Source organism: Halichoerus grypus, chromosome 10, assembly GCF_964656455.1.
Source record: "Halichoerus grypus chromosome 10, mHalGry1.hap1.1, whole genome shotgun sequence".
NCBI classification, from domain to species: domain Eukaryota; kingdom Metazoa; phylum Chordata; class Mammalia; order Carnivora; family Phocidae; genus Halichoerus; species Halichoerus grypus.
Genome location: NC_135721.1, coordinates 119,678,080 through 119,693,815, shown reverse-complemented (window position 1 = coordinate 119,693,815; position 15,736 = coordinate 119,678,080). Strand labels below are relative to the sequence as shown.

At 43.2% G+C, this 15,736-nt stretch overlaps 1 long non-coding RNA gene across 2 annotated transcripts in view; it reads left to right on the top strand.

The window, feature by feature from the left end:
* The first annotated feature begins 7,090 nt into the window (after positions 1–7,090).
* Positions 7,091–15,736, top strand: part of LOC118531752 (uncharacterized) — a 358,190-nt gene continuing 349,544 nt past the window's right edge. For both annotated transcript variants that reach the window (XR_004915383.2, XR_013441527.1), the window contains exons 1-2: positions 7,091–7,360; positions 8,329–8,400. This is a non-coding gene — a long non-coding RNA (uncharacterized LOC118531752). The remainder of the gene's footprint in view (positions 7,361–8,328; positions 8,401–15,736) is intronic.

Below are 15,736 nucleotides of genomic sequence, written 5' to 3'. Positions count from 1 at the left end.
AAGGTACCTAGAGTGGTCAAATTCACAGAAAACAGAAATTAGAACGGTGGCTCCCACGGGCTGGAGGGAGCAGGAATGGGGAGTTGTTATTTAATGGGTATAGAGTTTCAGTTTTGCAAGGCAAGACGTTCTGAGGATTGGTTGTCCAACAGTGTGGATTTATTTAACATTACTGAATTATATACCTAAAAATGGTTAAGATGGTAAGTTTAATGTGATGTATATGTTTTCTTTAAAAAGTAAAGTTGGGGGGTTGCCTAGGTGGCTCAGTCGGTTAAGCGTCTGCCTTCGGCTCAGGTCATGGTCCCAGGGTCCTGGGATCAAGCCCTTTGTCAGCCTCCCAGCTTGGCAGGGAGCTGATTCTCCCTCTTCCCCCTGCTCATGCTCTCTCTGGCTCTCTCTCTCTCTCAAATAAATAAATAAATAAAATCTTAAAAAAAAAAAAAAAGTAAAGTTGGTTGCATTAAGTATCTTATAGGAAAAAAAAATAGCTTGATTCAGCTCCTTTTACCTCTCCCTACTTTGCTCTGACTCCCTCTGCTCCCTCGGAGGTAGGAACATGGGGTGGCACAGAAGACGTAGTCACTTTGGATGGTCTCTGGCACTAGAGAAATCAGACAGGAATGTCTTTTCCCATCAGCCTTTCTATAGGAAGACAGACTGTCCTTTCAGCCTGATACAGTATGGTAATTGCTTTCGCTTAGCTAGGGGGGCTCTCCCAGGAGCTCCGCCGAGGCGTCATTTTGGGATCTGTCATGTCCTATAGCGCGGTGCTGGGGCCACACGAGTGTCCTCTCCTGCTTAAGCTATTTATATAGATGGTTGAAAACACTTTGCTTGTACAAACTAGAAACTATTAGATTAGGCCAGCAGAGACAGCCAGAGGCAATCTTTTAACAAAGTGAGTGGGATTCAAAGTAGGCATGGAAAGCAAATATTATTTCACTGAGAGTTGATTAGGGAGAGCTCCGTGGATGAGCGGTTGACTGTTTTGTTAACTTAGCTGGGGGAAGCGAGCCGGGCCAGGTAGGCACCAGCTGGGTTTGCAGGGGAGCAGTCTGGGATGAAGTGGTAATTCAGGGGATAGGAGGATGCATCAAGCACCCCTCCACACACACTCCCCCCCTTTCTTTATTTAAAGTACATGATGGAGCTTAGCAGCTGAGAAGCCTCGGTTTGCTCTAAAATTTCTCATTTTATTTCAGGCAAACACTCTATAAATCCAATGTATTGGAAAGCAAATATTGAGGCTGAGTAGGAAGGTCCATTAGATGGAGTGCTTAAGTTCTAGGGCCTGAGCACATGGGAGGGCTGGGCGGAGAAGCCCAGAAAGGGAGGCTAGCTGGAGTAAGAGTGTGTAATATGCATGCTAGGGAAAAGGCATCAGAGGAAGGTGGGCCCTAGGAAGGAGTTGGGGGCAGAAATGGGGGGCAGAGGAGGACTGTAGGCTTGCAGGGGTAGGTTGGTTTGGAAGAGACTGGGTTAGAAAGAGACTCTTGGAGCTTCTGGGGGAAAGAAAATTGGAAAAGAGACCTCAGATGAAATTGATAATGGGGTGTGGGGAGGGAGGGTCTCTGAAAGAATAGTAGGGGTGCCTGAAGGGGACTCAGTAATTTGCAAATCTGGGTTCATAGTGACTTTCTTCTCATAAGCAAATTCTAAGAAGAATGAAGGCCAGGGGTAGGCTGAAGAGTTTGCATGATCATTTATGTTGTCATTTGCATTGTTTTGCAGCAGAGTTGTTGGGTTTTTGTGAAAAGTCCCACACTGGCCCAGGCATGTCTGAATCTCTTCCAAGACCCTGAGCATCAGGGGGGCCAGGGAACTGGTACTCTGGAGCTCCTGGACGTGCTGCTTTCTAGAGATGCCTATAGGAAGGAAGGGGGTTTTTCTCACTGGTGGTGTCTGCTCAGGGTTAAGGGCATGGGCTCTGGATTCAGGAAGACATGGATTTAAATCCCATCTTGATCATGTGCTACCTGGGTGGCCTTGGAAGACTCACTTACACTCTTTGAGTCTGTTTACTCATCTGTAGAATGGGCATGATTATACTTCCTTGGAAATAATTATACTACTTCCTTCCTGTAGAGACAAAATGTGATGATGCGGACGATGCAGTTGTGCTCAGCATAAGGACTGGCACAGAGAGGATGGTCTATTAGACTTAGCCTTTTTTTATTTGATTGATGTTGTTATGAGAATAATTCTCAAAAATAACTCCCAAACACCTCCAAGGACGCTTCATATTTGTGAGCAAAAGTCTTAAGGGAGCATGAGCATTGTCCACACAATGGCTGGGTTGGAAGTGACCGCCATGGTTTTTCTCCTTTTCCACAGCAGCTCTGGGAATCTTTGACCCTAGATTCTCTGTAGTCATTTGTTGTGCAGTGTTCTCCAGAAAAGTTTTACGGAAAGTGAAGTAGCCAGATACAATAATCCACCACTGGAGTCTCTCTTGGATCATACTAATATCAGCACTTTTGCCTTTCAGTAAAACTTAGGATTAGTTAAGGCAATCCTCTGCATCTTCCCTTCAACCATAAGGTTTTAGGAAGAGATATTAGAACTGTCTTAGATCATTAGCACAAGAGAATAAGAAACATAGCTGATTATGATAATAACCACCATTTACTCAGCTTTTTTCATGTGCCAGGCTCAGAACTAACTCTTTTATAGGATTTTCCTCATTTAGTGATTGTCATAGACCCTAAGACAGGGATTATCTTTGTTAACACACTACAGAAAAGGAAACTGAGCCAAATAGTAGGTAGTATTTTGCTCAGGATTATACATTTGCTAAGTGGCAGGCCTGGGGTTTGAACAAGTTCAGCCAAATCTGAAGTCAGATTTGAAACTGAAGATTGCCATCTTCAAACTAGGCTCCACAATGGGAGCCAAAATGGCCTTTATTCCCAGGTGAGACCCTTGGTTATTAGGAAAAGATGATAATTAATCTCCTGGGATAAAGGAAGGGCAGATTTAATTTTTGCCCAAAATGAATTTGTCCTAATTGTTACTGATATACAGCGCTTTGGACTCTTAATCAATGATGTTAGCCATTTTCAGTGTTAATTTAATTAGTACAAGAGACCCCGCTGGTAAAAATATTGGATAATTAGTGTTTTATGTAATGGCTTATGAAGTACCCTGTAAAAAACTCCAATAATCAGAGATTCTCAGCTTTTATCAAAGCACAATATTTAAGTGGATAAATCCTTGCTTGGAGGCTGGTCTGATAAAACATCAGTTGGGGCATCAAATTCCCATTCCTATTGTATTGTTCTGGTTTCCAAAAGAGAAAGATGAGTCATATCTTGTTTTGCCAGAAAAACATTTCCACGGGTGACTTTAGACACACAGAGATTTTCCCAGTGGAAAATCACTTCAGTGACAGTGAAGATCCGACGCTTGCACTTGGATTCCTGCTCCTAAGGGAAGAGAGAAAGCCCCATTTTTCTAAGTCTTGGATAACTCAATAGGAAGAAATTGTGGGTGGAGGAAGGATTTCACATAGTCTTATAGGCATACAGACAATATAACAAAGAAACTCCCAATGTGCACAGGAGTGTGTGTGTGGGGTGGGGGGAATGTACTCATAGATTGACTGAATATATTCTATGTCTCAGAGAAAATGGCGTGAGTTGTTCTGATGACCAGGGACTAGGGACATTTAGGGAATGTAAAGGAGACATTTAAAATAGTTCCTTGTCACCATGAGAGACGATGGACTCTGAAAAACAAACTGAGGGTTCTAGAGGGGAGGGGGGTGGGAGGATGGGTTAGCCTGGTGATGGGTATTAAAGAGGGCACATTCTGCATGGAGCACTGGGTGTTATGCACAAACAATGAATCATGGAACATTACATCTAAAACTAATGATGTAATGTATGGTGATTAACATAACAATAAAAAATAAAACAAATATACAAATAGTTAAAAAAAATAAAAATAAAATAAAATAGTTCCTTGTCCCTGAGTATGCACCGCCTGAGACCCCAGTGCATATAATGGAAATGATCTTAAGCAGGACTAACTTCAATTCTCCAAGAAAAGAGACAATGACAGAAAAAATACTATGTCTGTGTTGACCAACAAAATACCTCCCTCCTCGTCCTGTTGGTTTTAAAAATTTAGAGAGCCTAAACCTTGGCTTTTGCCACCCTAAGATTTGTCAGGTTTACAGTCTACCAAGAATTTACAACTCCAGTATGCCCTTACAATCATATACTGTAGTTGTGCCTGGGATTGGCTGATGTTATATGGTTCCTTACCCCAGAAAATGAAAGTCTTGGAGACCAGAATTTCAGATTCAAGGTTTTCAACTTTAATATCCTCTGGTAGATACAATCCAAGATGTTCCAAACTCAACTCTACTCCTTTATTTTAAAGCTGCATTTCTTCCTCAACTCTCTTAGTTGGTGAGTTAGTGACTGCACCATCTACCCAATACCAGACCTCGAAATCAGTGGGTTACTCTTTACCCCTTCTCCCTTTTACTTACCGCTCATATGGTTTAGGGGTCAAATCTACAAGGTTTCTTAGTTAGACTTTTTAAATCTGTATTCTCCTTGTCTGTCAATATCACTGATTCACTGAAAGCCTTTGTCAGCTCTTGCCTGGACTATAAAATGGTTTCAGAGCCAGATGGGACACCAGTCTTGCCTCCCCACCCCCCATGTGGCCTCTTCCCACTCACTGGAGTCAGCCATCTGAAACACAAATATGACCTTGTCATTACCATTTCACTTCTGTAATGAGCCTTCATGACCCATGAGATAAAGTCTAAACACTTTGGCACAGCATTGCTGACCCTTGGTGACCTGGTTTATGCTTAAACCTCCAACCTCGTCTCTAACAGCTTCCTGCCTCAAACTTACGCCCCTACGTTCATGTTATTAATTAACTATACACGTCTTTCTAATTTTTGTTGCTGTGCCTTTTCTCTCTTCTTTTTTTCCTTTTTTCTTCTCTCATTTCTTCCTCTTCCAGGAATGACTTTCCCACCCTTACTCATACAAGGAAGCCAACCCTCACCAACCCTCTCCACCCCAAACCCAGGTAGATGTCCCCATGGATGTTTTTGCAAGGTACTATAAATAGGTCTTCCTATTTCTCCACATACAAAATAATCTTTTATCTATCTGATTAATGTGATTGAATTTCCTCATAGACTGAGCTCACTGTAGCCAGAAACCATGCTTTCTGTTTTTAATCATTAACACCTAGGACAGAGCCAAGCAATTAGCAGATAGACACCATATGTTTATTTCACACATAAATTAATGAATATTACTGAATAATTTATCCAAGGCCAAAAGAAGAACTTAAACCTAACCCCAGTCTTCTTATTTAAAATTGCATTATTTTTATTGTACCTTACTCTCTTGTTTAAATATCAAGCTCTGCCTTGATTTTTGCCTTTAGAATTTGATCATGTATTTGCATTTCCTTCAGCCTACTGATGAATACAAAATAAAGGTGCTTTTAAGAAGACACACACACAAAAACACATTCACAGACAAGTGAGGAAGTTTACCACTGACAGACCATGAATAAGGGAATCAAGAAGGAATGCACTTTAGGGGGAAAAAAAATATTCCAGAGGACTGTCTCCCGAGTAAGATGTGATAGTGAACAAATGAAATGATAAATATGCATATATATATAAACGATTATCTCTGTGCAATAATAAAATAATGTTTAATTTGTGGGTTTAAGAGGGCAAATTTTAAATAGTGAACAACAGTATTTAAGTTGAGACAGCAATAGCTGAACTCCGAGGTTTAAGATCCTTTTATTAGTCACAAGATTTAACATAGTGGTTATCTTTAATGTTTATATAGCTAAATATATGCTAAAATACTAAGGGTAACCATTAAAATCCTAGAAATAAAGTGTATAAATTCTAAACCAGTAGAGAAAAAAAATAGAACAAAGTAAAAATGCATGAAAAAAGCAAAAATGCTGGTAAATTCTGAAGTATGTACCTTAAAAATAATCTTGTACATTTGAACCATGAAAAAACGTTCGAGAATTTTCATAGCGGGTCTTTTGGGTTCCTGAACCCAGTTCCACTGTGTTCCCTCACACCACCAAGTAATTCTCAGGACACCAGCTAGAAGACAACTCAATTCTGACGCTACCTGCCTGGAGACAGCATCAGATCCTACAGGTTGAGGTCAGTCCTACAAGTCTCTCCCCCTACCCAACTTCAGATGCCTGTTGCAAGCCTAGGTTGCAGCCTGTGCTTCTGACCAACTGGCTATAGATTGAGGGGTTCCAACGATCCCCTACTTGGGTTTGATTAATTTGCAAGAGCAGCTCATAGAACCCAGAGTAACATTTTACTCACTAGATTCCCAGATTATTATAAAAGGATACAACTCAGGAACAGCCAGATGGAAGAGCTGCACCCGGCAAGGTACGGGGAAGGGCACGAAGCTTCCATGCCCTCTCTAGGACACCCCTCTCCTGGCCCCTCCAAGCTCTCCAAACCTCATCCTTTTGGGTTTTTATGGAGACTTCCCTATTACATAGGCCATTAGCTATTGGTTCAACCCCACAGCCCCTCTCCTGTCTCTGTCCCTCTGTCCCTCCGAGGAGGGAAAGTTCCAGGCCTCTAATTGCTTGGTGGATTATCCTGGCAACCAGCTCTCAACCATAGGTGAGGTTCAAAAGTCACCTCATTAACATAACAAAGGACAACTTTATTGCTCTCATCACTTAGGAAATTCCAAGGGTTTTGGGAGCTGTGAACCACCTATCCATTTCTTATTATAAATCGCAATATCACAGCGGGTCTGATTGCAAAGGCCTAATGACACTAATAGAACCCAGAAAAAAAAAAAAATTGAGTTGCATCTACGTAATGGAGTAGTTCACATCTGTGAGAATATATGAACTACTGCTGTACCCAAAACCATGTGTATTATTCCTAAAAGTTCAGAAACTAAGCAAACCTAAAGTAAATATTGTTTAAGACTATATACTTCTGTGATAAAATTGTTTACAGGTACCTCCCCGCTTTTCGAAAGTTTGCGTTACGCCACTTTACGACAGACCTACTTTACTACGGTAACTGTTCCGGCTGGCCCGCAGAAATCCAAAGAGGATTTTTGCTTTTATGAAAAAGCGGGACAAGTGGAAATGCGTTTGGCGTGGGTTTGGCAGCGGCCTTTACAGAGGCAGCCGCACCCCTCCTCCTGCGCGGGGCAGAGCAGCGTGAGGAGCGCCGCCCAGCGCCGTCCCCGGGACCACGCGCAGCATCTCAGCCTCCGCTGCCCAGCGCTGAGCTTGTCCGTGAGCCTCTGTGCGTGAGCTCCATTTATTTTGTGCATCCAGCAGCAAGATGTGGCCAAAGGTATCAGAAAAGCCTAAGAGAGGGTATTGTGGGGGCCTGGGAGGCTCAGAAATGTTTCCATATAAATTACGGTAATGCTCCTTCGCTGTATGCCATTTCAGCTTACAAGATTTCGTAGGAATGTTCTAGTTATGGAGAGCGGGAAAACCTGTATACGTACAGTAAATATAAAATGCACTGAACAGCAAGAGTATGGTAAACACAAAATTCAGGATAGCCATTAATTCAGAGATGGAGACAGTGTATGGAATGGGGGGGGGAACTTTTGATAGAAATCACTGCTCATATTCAGTCTTATTTTAGGTTAGTAAGTTAATGAGTATTCGTTTCATGATTATGCTTCATAACTTATAAAACTGCTAGAAAATTTTAAAAGATTTTATTTATTTATTTGACAGAGAGAGAGAGAGCACAAGCAGGGGGGAGCTGTAGGCAGAGGGAGAGGGAGAAGCAGGCTCCTCATGGAGCAGGAAGCCTGATGCAGGGCTCAATCCCAGGACCCTGGGATCATGACCTGAGCTGAAGGCAGATACTTAACTGACTGAGCCACCCAGGTGCCCCAAACTGCTAGAATTTTGTATTACACATTACATTAAAAGATAGTACACACTATAGTAAAAAGATATGAAAAATAATCCAGTTTAAACCTAAAATCAAGAAAGGGACTGGGCTGTGAGCCGGGTGAGCAGCCACATATGAGGATCCATGTCAGAGGTGGCAAAGAGGGTTCACGTTTTCTTTGGAGAGAAATTCTGGGTCTGAGGTTGTTTCGGGGGAAAGTACAACACTCCATTAGTGATGTCTGCATGGGCATCGCGATGGGTGACAAAACGTGCAGTAGATTTATCATGCTTGCTCTAAGTGATTTACACCTATAGAAGGGAGCTTTGCCTGTATGGAGGGGCTGGGAAGGGCTTGAGCCAGTTTAAAGACACAGAGCTGTTTTTGTTACCTCCTTTCCTAATCAGGCTCCCTGCCGGGGAGAGGGATGGACATCTCCATGATGGAGGCCTGCGGGTTGGCCATGGTTCATCTGACTGGTGAGTTAGATTCACACATTACTCACAGGGCAACACCTCCCTTGAGAAATGGAAAATCTTGATCATGAACTCATCTTCATTTGGGCTTTTTGCTGTGAAACCGTGGGGCCCACTGATTTCTGTACCCCGGCCTCATATCCCTAGGCTTGCAAATTCCCCGGTTAACTCATCTAGGGAAATGAAAAGGAAGGGAAACTCTGGGAGAGGGAAGACAACAGGAAGGGTAGACACAGGGCAAGGGGATCAGATACTGTGAGAGAAAAAAGGGGGTCAGGCTTGCAATAAAGACTGACCTGGGAGAAGGGTAAAGGGCGGTGGAGAGTGCAGAGGAATTATCGATTGGATCCCTTGGGGTGACATACATCAGCCCTTGATTAGGTGTGAAAAGTTGACAGGCCTGAATTGCTTACAACTAATTAATGGCTGTGAGTGGCTTTGAAATCCAGGGATGAAAGCAAAAGGCTCTGCCTACAAAAACCAAATGGCATCCATGATTTAAACTGGTCACTGTTCCTATGGATTCTCAAGCTCACAAGAGGCTGCTCTGTCCTTGTTTCGAGTGACGCTCTGTGTAGTTCACTGCTGAGGATGGCAAGTGCATTCTTCTTCTGTCCTCCTGTCTCTACAGCCTCTCGATCTCCTTGGAGAGAGCTCAGCTTTGCCTACTTCACTGAAGGAGCCAGGAGTCCTCCTAGGGGCAGGAGAATTGTGCTCCAACATTAGATCCCAATCTACTGAGGATTTGCCCATTCGTTCTGATTCTAATGTATTATTTTTAGATGTTCTTTTTCCCTAATCCTAGATTCTCCCCTGCTCCAGTTAGAAGACAATCTATTTCAGCCACTGGCAAGCCCAGTGATTCTTAATGAAGCTCTGGCCCTCTAGGCCAGCGGGGTGGAGAGAGTGCTGCCAATCCATGGCCAGATTAATGGCTTGTGATCTTCTTTAAAGAAAATTTTCCCCATCAGTGGCTAATCCCCCCTCGTTTAGTGGCAGTATGAGTAGTCCTGCTTTCTCCACAAGCCAGTAAATAGAGGCATCTCAGACCCAGCCAGTACTTTTAATTTTTCCCTGCCTATAGGTTGAGACCAGCCCAAACAGCTGCAGAACAGTACAGTTGGGGGAGGATTTTTCTTTATTTCAGAGCTTCCCTTTTTGCTTTTGCACACACCAATCTGGAAACAGTATCCTCAGGGAAATTCAGTGATGAATTTGTCTGCAGTGGAGACAGGGCAGGGCAGGGTTGGTTCACTTTAACTTTCTGGAGAACATTAGCAAGAATGATAGCTGTTTGCATGAGGAGAGGACACACACCAGGCAGAGAAATGCAGGTGTAGGCCACTGAGCAATCGTAAATAGGAACCCTTGGACATGGGTGTGTGAATCTAAGTGTGTGAACTTCTGATGAGAAAGGGCGAGGCCAGCTGGGGACCTGTTCTGATGGTGGGCAACCTCACCCATGCCTGGAGAAAGCTGAGCACACCTGCAGGACTTTGCAGACAACTGGGGAAATTTACACATCTCTGTGTAGGGTCCCATGGACCTGTACCAATTCTGCCATAGGTGGGGAAACATGTGTACATCTGAAGAACTGTGAAGGAAGCTGGCCGTCTTTATAGTCAAGAGCAGATCATCAGGCTACTCAGCAAAGGTAGCCCTGGTGCTGCTTGACAGAAGTAAAGAGTGCTTCCTCACAGGTGTTTATTTCACTAGGTACACCTTCTAAAAGAGCCTGCTACATCTGCGCTCACACTTCCTATGCATCCCTACCACCCGGAAAGGATGTTAAAAATACAGGTGCCAGGGTACCACCACCAACTACTGAATCAGATCTTCAGCACTGGGCCCAGAGACTCGTGTTACAAGTCCTTAAGAGAAGCAAATGCACAACAAAATTGGAGAAGCTATTCTTCAGAGAATGGTGTCTATTTTGTGGGCAATACCGGCCTCTCTCTTCTCCAAGTGATTCTTAATTTTCTAAAAGGATCATGATGCTAGCATCAGGGAGAAATTGGTGTATAGATGCTCTTCCCGATTACAGTTTGTTGTAGAGGAATCAGATTCCCTGGTCCCTCTGCTGATTCCCTTCTTCCCTGTCCCTGGGAAATCACCTCTGAGGGCATATAACAAATGAAACCTCAAATCAAATCATGAAAGGAATAGAAGTGGGGAGAAGTGCTTGGAAACGTCGCAAAAATGAAGTAAAGCATGGGGAATCTATTGTCTATGTGTGACGCTCCCAGGGTTCAGCCATTTGAAATGTGGCTTCGGCTTCCACGAAATCTACCAGCAGCAGTCTTGTGCCAAAGCAGATCTTTCTTTTCTTGATCTAAAAATATTTGTTAATGTCGACCCTCTTTACAACAATCTGACTTCTGGGCTTTTGTACCACACAGATTTATTTGGGGCTTCCCCAGCATCTGAACCCCATTCTGTGTTTCTCAGCCTACTTTTCAGGATTTTTCCAGTAATTCCCTGAGTTATCCAGTGGTTTTTCAGTAAGTTCTTCTGTTTTGTTTGGTTTTCTCACATCAGCTAGAGTTGGATTCTGTTGCTTGCAAATAGAATTAGTGACTAATAAAGCTCTCAAGCCCCCACACACCTGATTTTTCTCATCTTCTTCTGTCCATTCCTTCTCAGCCTCATTTGGACATTCCTTTATCATATAGTGCCTTAAATGTTGGTATATTTCAGAGATATAGCCAACTCTCTCTTTACAGTTCTCCTTGGCTCTACTAATCTCCCCTTCCCCTCGTATACCAGACACTTTCTATTATTCATCTTTAAAGTTTCACAGCAAAAAGCGTCACCTTTCACCCAGTTGCCCAGTTGAGAAACCCAAGTATCACCACTGACAACTTCTTCCCCACAGAGGTGACATCCAGTCGTCAAATCCTGTTGATTCAGCTTTATTATCACACAAATCTACTCATTTCTTACCATTGCTATTGTCATTGCCTTAATTTAACCACCACCACTTCGCACCTGGATTCATGCCATGGCCTCCTCCCTGCTCTCCCTGCCTCTAGTCTCGACCCCCCAGGCAGCCAACATGACCTTCTAAAGAGAACATCTAATCATGTCATTTCATATACACAGTTGTGCGGTACCTCCCATGTGGATAAACCCAAAAAGCCTAATTATAGTGACAATTCATAATTATAATTCATGATCTCCCTAGCTCTGCAGCCTCACTTTTTGGTACCTTCCCCAAATCACCTACCCATCCACACCCTAACATATTCCTTCCACCCCCATCTGACATGAAGATCTCAGATTTTCTGAAAGCACCTTGCCTTCTTGTGTCTGGTCCCTGGACACCCATGTATGATCCCTGTGCCTGGAATCCAAACCTCCCTGAACCCTGCCTCTCTTCTCTGGGCAACTCAGACACAGCATTTAGGTATCCATTTGGAGACCTTGCAATGGGATCGAGGTATCTTGCCTACGTGTTCCCGCGGTACTTAATACTTTTCTGATCACAGTCATCAAGTATTTATGAAAGTAGATCATAATTGTTGCTTTACTCATTTGTTTCCCCCCTGGATGTTGCACTTGTTAATGGTGCTGGCTGGAGGAATTGTGTTCTCAGCACCCCTGTCTCCACTATGCTTAGCAAATGCTTCGTTGGTTTGAATAATCTAATTAGAGAGGTCACATAAAGAATAAAGAAGAAAATAATGCCCATGGAACACTCCTTTGCAGACCCCATACTACCCTCCTTCACAGAAATGACTTCATTTCACTCTTACACCATTGTTTGATTATAATTCCTATTTTATACTAGAGAAAGTTTACCTCAAGAGTGGTTAGTCAGTGTTCCCGTTATCATTCAAGAGGTAGTCCTGGGGTTTGATCTCAGGTCAGCCTGATGTCAAAACCCACAACAGCCCAGCACGGACTCTTCAACAGTGACCGACGCTTCAAAGACAAAAAAGAAACACTCACAACTTGCTGTTTGTCTCCTCACTATCTAGGGAGGCGGAAAGGAAAGCCAGTTCCGTTCCACCTTTCCCTAAAGCTTTCCGTGCAGCATTCCAGGCGTGAACTTCAGGTATCATGGAGGGAAGAACCCAATCGGCAAAAATGAAAATTTAGATTTCCTTCCCAACAGGTTGTATCATTTCATACCACACTCCACTAACAGGGCACTTCTCTTCTGGGAAGAAAAGATTTACAAGGATGAATAGATAATTAGAAAATTGAATTTACAGTAACAGCTAGCATTTGTTACCTTCCCAAAGCACTTTTGCATATAGACTCTCCTTTAGAGGATCCACTAAGAGGATTCGGATAATTCATTTTGCAAATGCAAAGCCCAGGAGGTGATTTTGTAAGTATTCAAATACACTCAAGCTCCTGACAAAAGAGTGACAGGCTTACTCCTAGAGTTGGAATTCCATCAGAGGAAGCCTCCCACGTGCAGGCCCTGCAATTTCCACGACTTACCCCACTTCGTTTTGCAACAACTTGTGACACAGGTATCATTATCTAACCTCAGGTCACCAGCACAGCGAGCTGTCAAACTCTAATTAGATCTTTTTCAGAGCTTCTAGGGATGTAGCTGCACTAAACAAGCAGCGACCCCCATTGCTCACCATCAGCATCAACACCAGCCTGGCAAACACACTTAAGACTGCGTTATAAAGCAAGACAGAGAGAAGATAAAACAGATTTTAGATTCAGAGTCTTGTAAAATGTCTGTTTTTACTGGTTGGATGGGTATCTTCACAGGACTCACAATCAAGGCAATGGAAAGGAATGCCCTGTGGTTCTGTTCTAGGACAGAACCTGCTCAGGCAGGTTAGTGAAGTCTCCAAGGGTCACATAGGAGGAAGGTAGGGAATTGGAGACTGAACCTTTGAGCTTCTCACTGATGGCAGAGAATTGTCCCTTAAAGCAGGGCTGCCTCTTGGTAATAGATTTTTAAAGTATCAGGGTGCTCACTGATGAAACTGGAATTCAGGCCAACCCATCTCAGAGGAGGACACTTACAAATCATGTCAAGGGGGTGGGTGCAAGAGAGTAAGCCCAGCTCCCACCATGCATGACTCAAAGAGAAAAGAGAGAATTATTAGAAGGTACAGATTGATAAACAAGGGACAAGGCACCAGGAGAGTAAACAGAAAACAGATATTTGCATTGTATTTGTTTTCTATCACCACCATAACTGATTGCCACGAACTTGGCTACTTTAAAAAAAACAAATTTATAATTTTATAGCTCTGGAGGTCAGAGGTCTAACATTAATTTGTGAGCAGGGCTATGGTCCTTCTGGAACCCAATCTCCTTGTCTTTCCAGTTGCTAGTGGCATACTCTCCTTTCTTGGCTTGTGGCCATGTCCTCCGTCTTCAAAGCCAACAAGGGTGCATCTCTTTTTGACCTCAGCCGGGAAAATTTTCTTCTTTAAGGACTCATGTGATGAGATTGGGTCCTCCTGGGTAATCCAGGATAGTCTTACATCTCAGGGTCCCTCTCAAGGTCCAAGACCTTATGCACATGTAAAAAGCCCCTTTGCCCCACATGGTGACATATTCACAGGTTCCAGGGATTAGACTGTGGGCATCTCTGAGAGGCCATTATTCTGCCTGCCACATACATAAGCAGGGCCTAGGAAAGATGGAAAATGGGAAGAGCAGGTATTATTTGACCATGTAGACATGCAAAGGAGGATACTAGGGGAAGATTGAAGGGAATATGAGTGAGGACAGGATAGATGGACACATTTGTTAAGAGCTAAAATGGGCCAAAGTTGGGATAGATGCATGTTTTGTGGGACCTGAGTTTAAGTAAATTTTTTAAGACCTTGAAGAAGGAGAATAAAATTATTAATGAATCTTCCTTCCTAAGGCCCCTCCGAGGGCTTTGGAAGGGGCTGCTGCCCATGAAGGTCCTGGAAACTCAAGCTCTATGAGCATTACAGCAACGCCACCTCTGAGCCAGGGACTGTGGAAGGTACTCTAGATATTATCTTTACTCACCCTCTGCACATATCTAGAAAAGCTTGATTTGGAAAATCTGGTAAGTGATGGAACAGGAATCCGAAGCCAGGCTGGGTGATTCGGCAGCACACCCTTCGTGCCATATTCCCTGTGCTAAGAATGGGACAGAGATCTGTAGCCCAGCACTGAGCTTAGCTTCTTGTGTGACATTCATGCCAAGTAATAATTTGCATTGGAGTTTTTGAATTTTGCAATTGTCTTGGAACAAATACCCAAGCAGCATTCTCTGTCACAGAGGTGGGGATGAGGCAGAGGCCCAGAACTCAGCTGGGAGATGGGAAGAGGAAAACTCCAACAAGGAATTCAAGGCCAAAGCCAGTGGGAGCTAACAGGAGGCCTAGTTGGCAATGCAACCTGAACAGTCCAGACCATCTCTATTGGCATTTTGTTATTGCCATGGGGCCTTTCTTGAAGATTTCCCCTCTTGTTTCCACCTCCTCCCATTCATCATACTATCCTGAGCACATGGTTTTGTATATTTCCATTTTGAAGCAGGGCAATTTGGATAGAACCTGATACATTATTACCAGTTCAAAAAAGCAAACCTGAATCCAATGCTGAATTTTACCTGTTGCCAAGTTTTACCCCAATTTTGGCCTTTATTTCTTACTTTGAACCTTGCCCTTGCTTCTAAAAACAATTAGACTCTAGTCTCTAGGCTCAGACGGAAGGCATGTGATAATGTTTACAGATGAATTTTTTTTTTTTGGTTTTTAATCTTTTTTAAAGATTTTATTTATGTATTTGAGACAGAAAGAGGAGAGAGAGAGCATGGGGGACAGGGGCAGGGGCAGAGGGAGAAGCAGACTCCCCACTGAGCAGGGAGCCCGATACAAGACTCGATCCCAGGACCCCGGGATCATGACCTGAGCCAAAGGCAGACACTTAAGGGACTGAGCCACCCAGGCGCTCCCCCCTTTTTTTTGTTTTAATAATATATTTATTTAAGCCAATATACCCCAAATGTTACCATTTCAACATATACTCAATATAATTATTGAGATAGTTTACATTTTGTTTTTTGTACTAAATCTTACAGATCTGGTGTGTATTTTACACTTAGAACTCATCTCGATTAGGACTAGCCACATTGGGAGTGCCCACTGGCCACCTGTGGCTAGTGACTTCTGTGCTGAAGAGCACAGACCTAGAGACTTGGTCAGATTCAGGCTTCTTGGTTGTTTTCATTTTTGTTTTATTGGGAAAGAAGGAATGCCTGGTGGTCTCTGTTTGGTGATGTTGGCAGCCATTCATGGTTATTATTTAGATCTTCTAATTCATTAGGGCTTACAAAGTGGTGATATTTTTTTGTTCTACCTGCATTTATATGTGA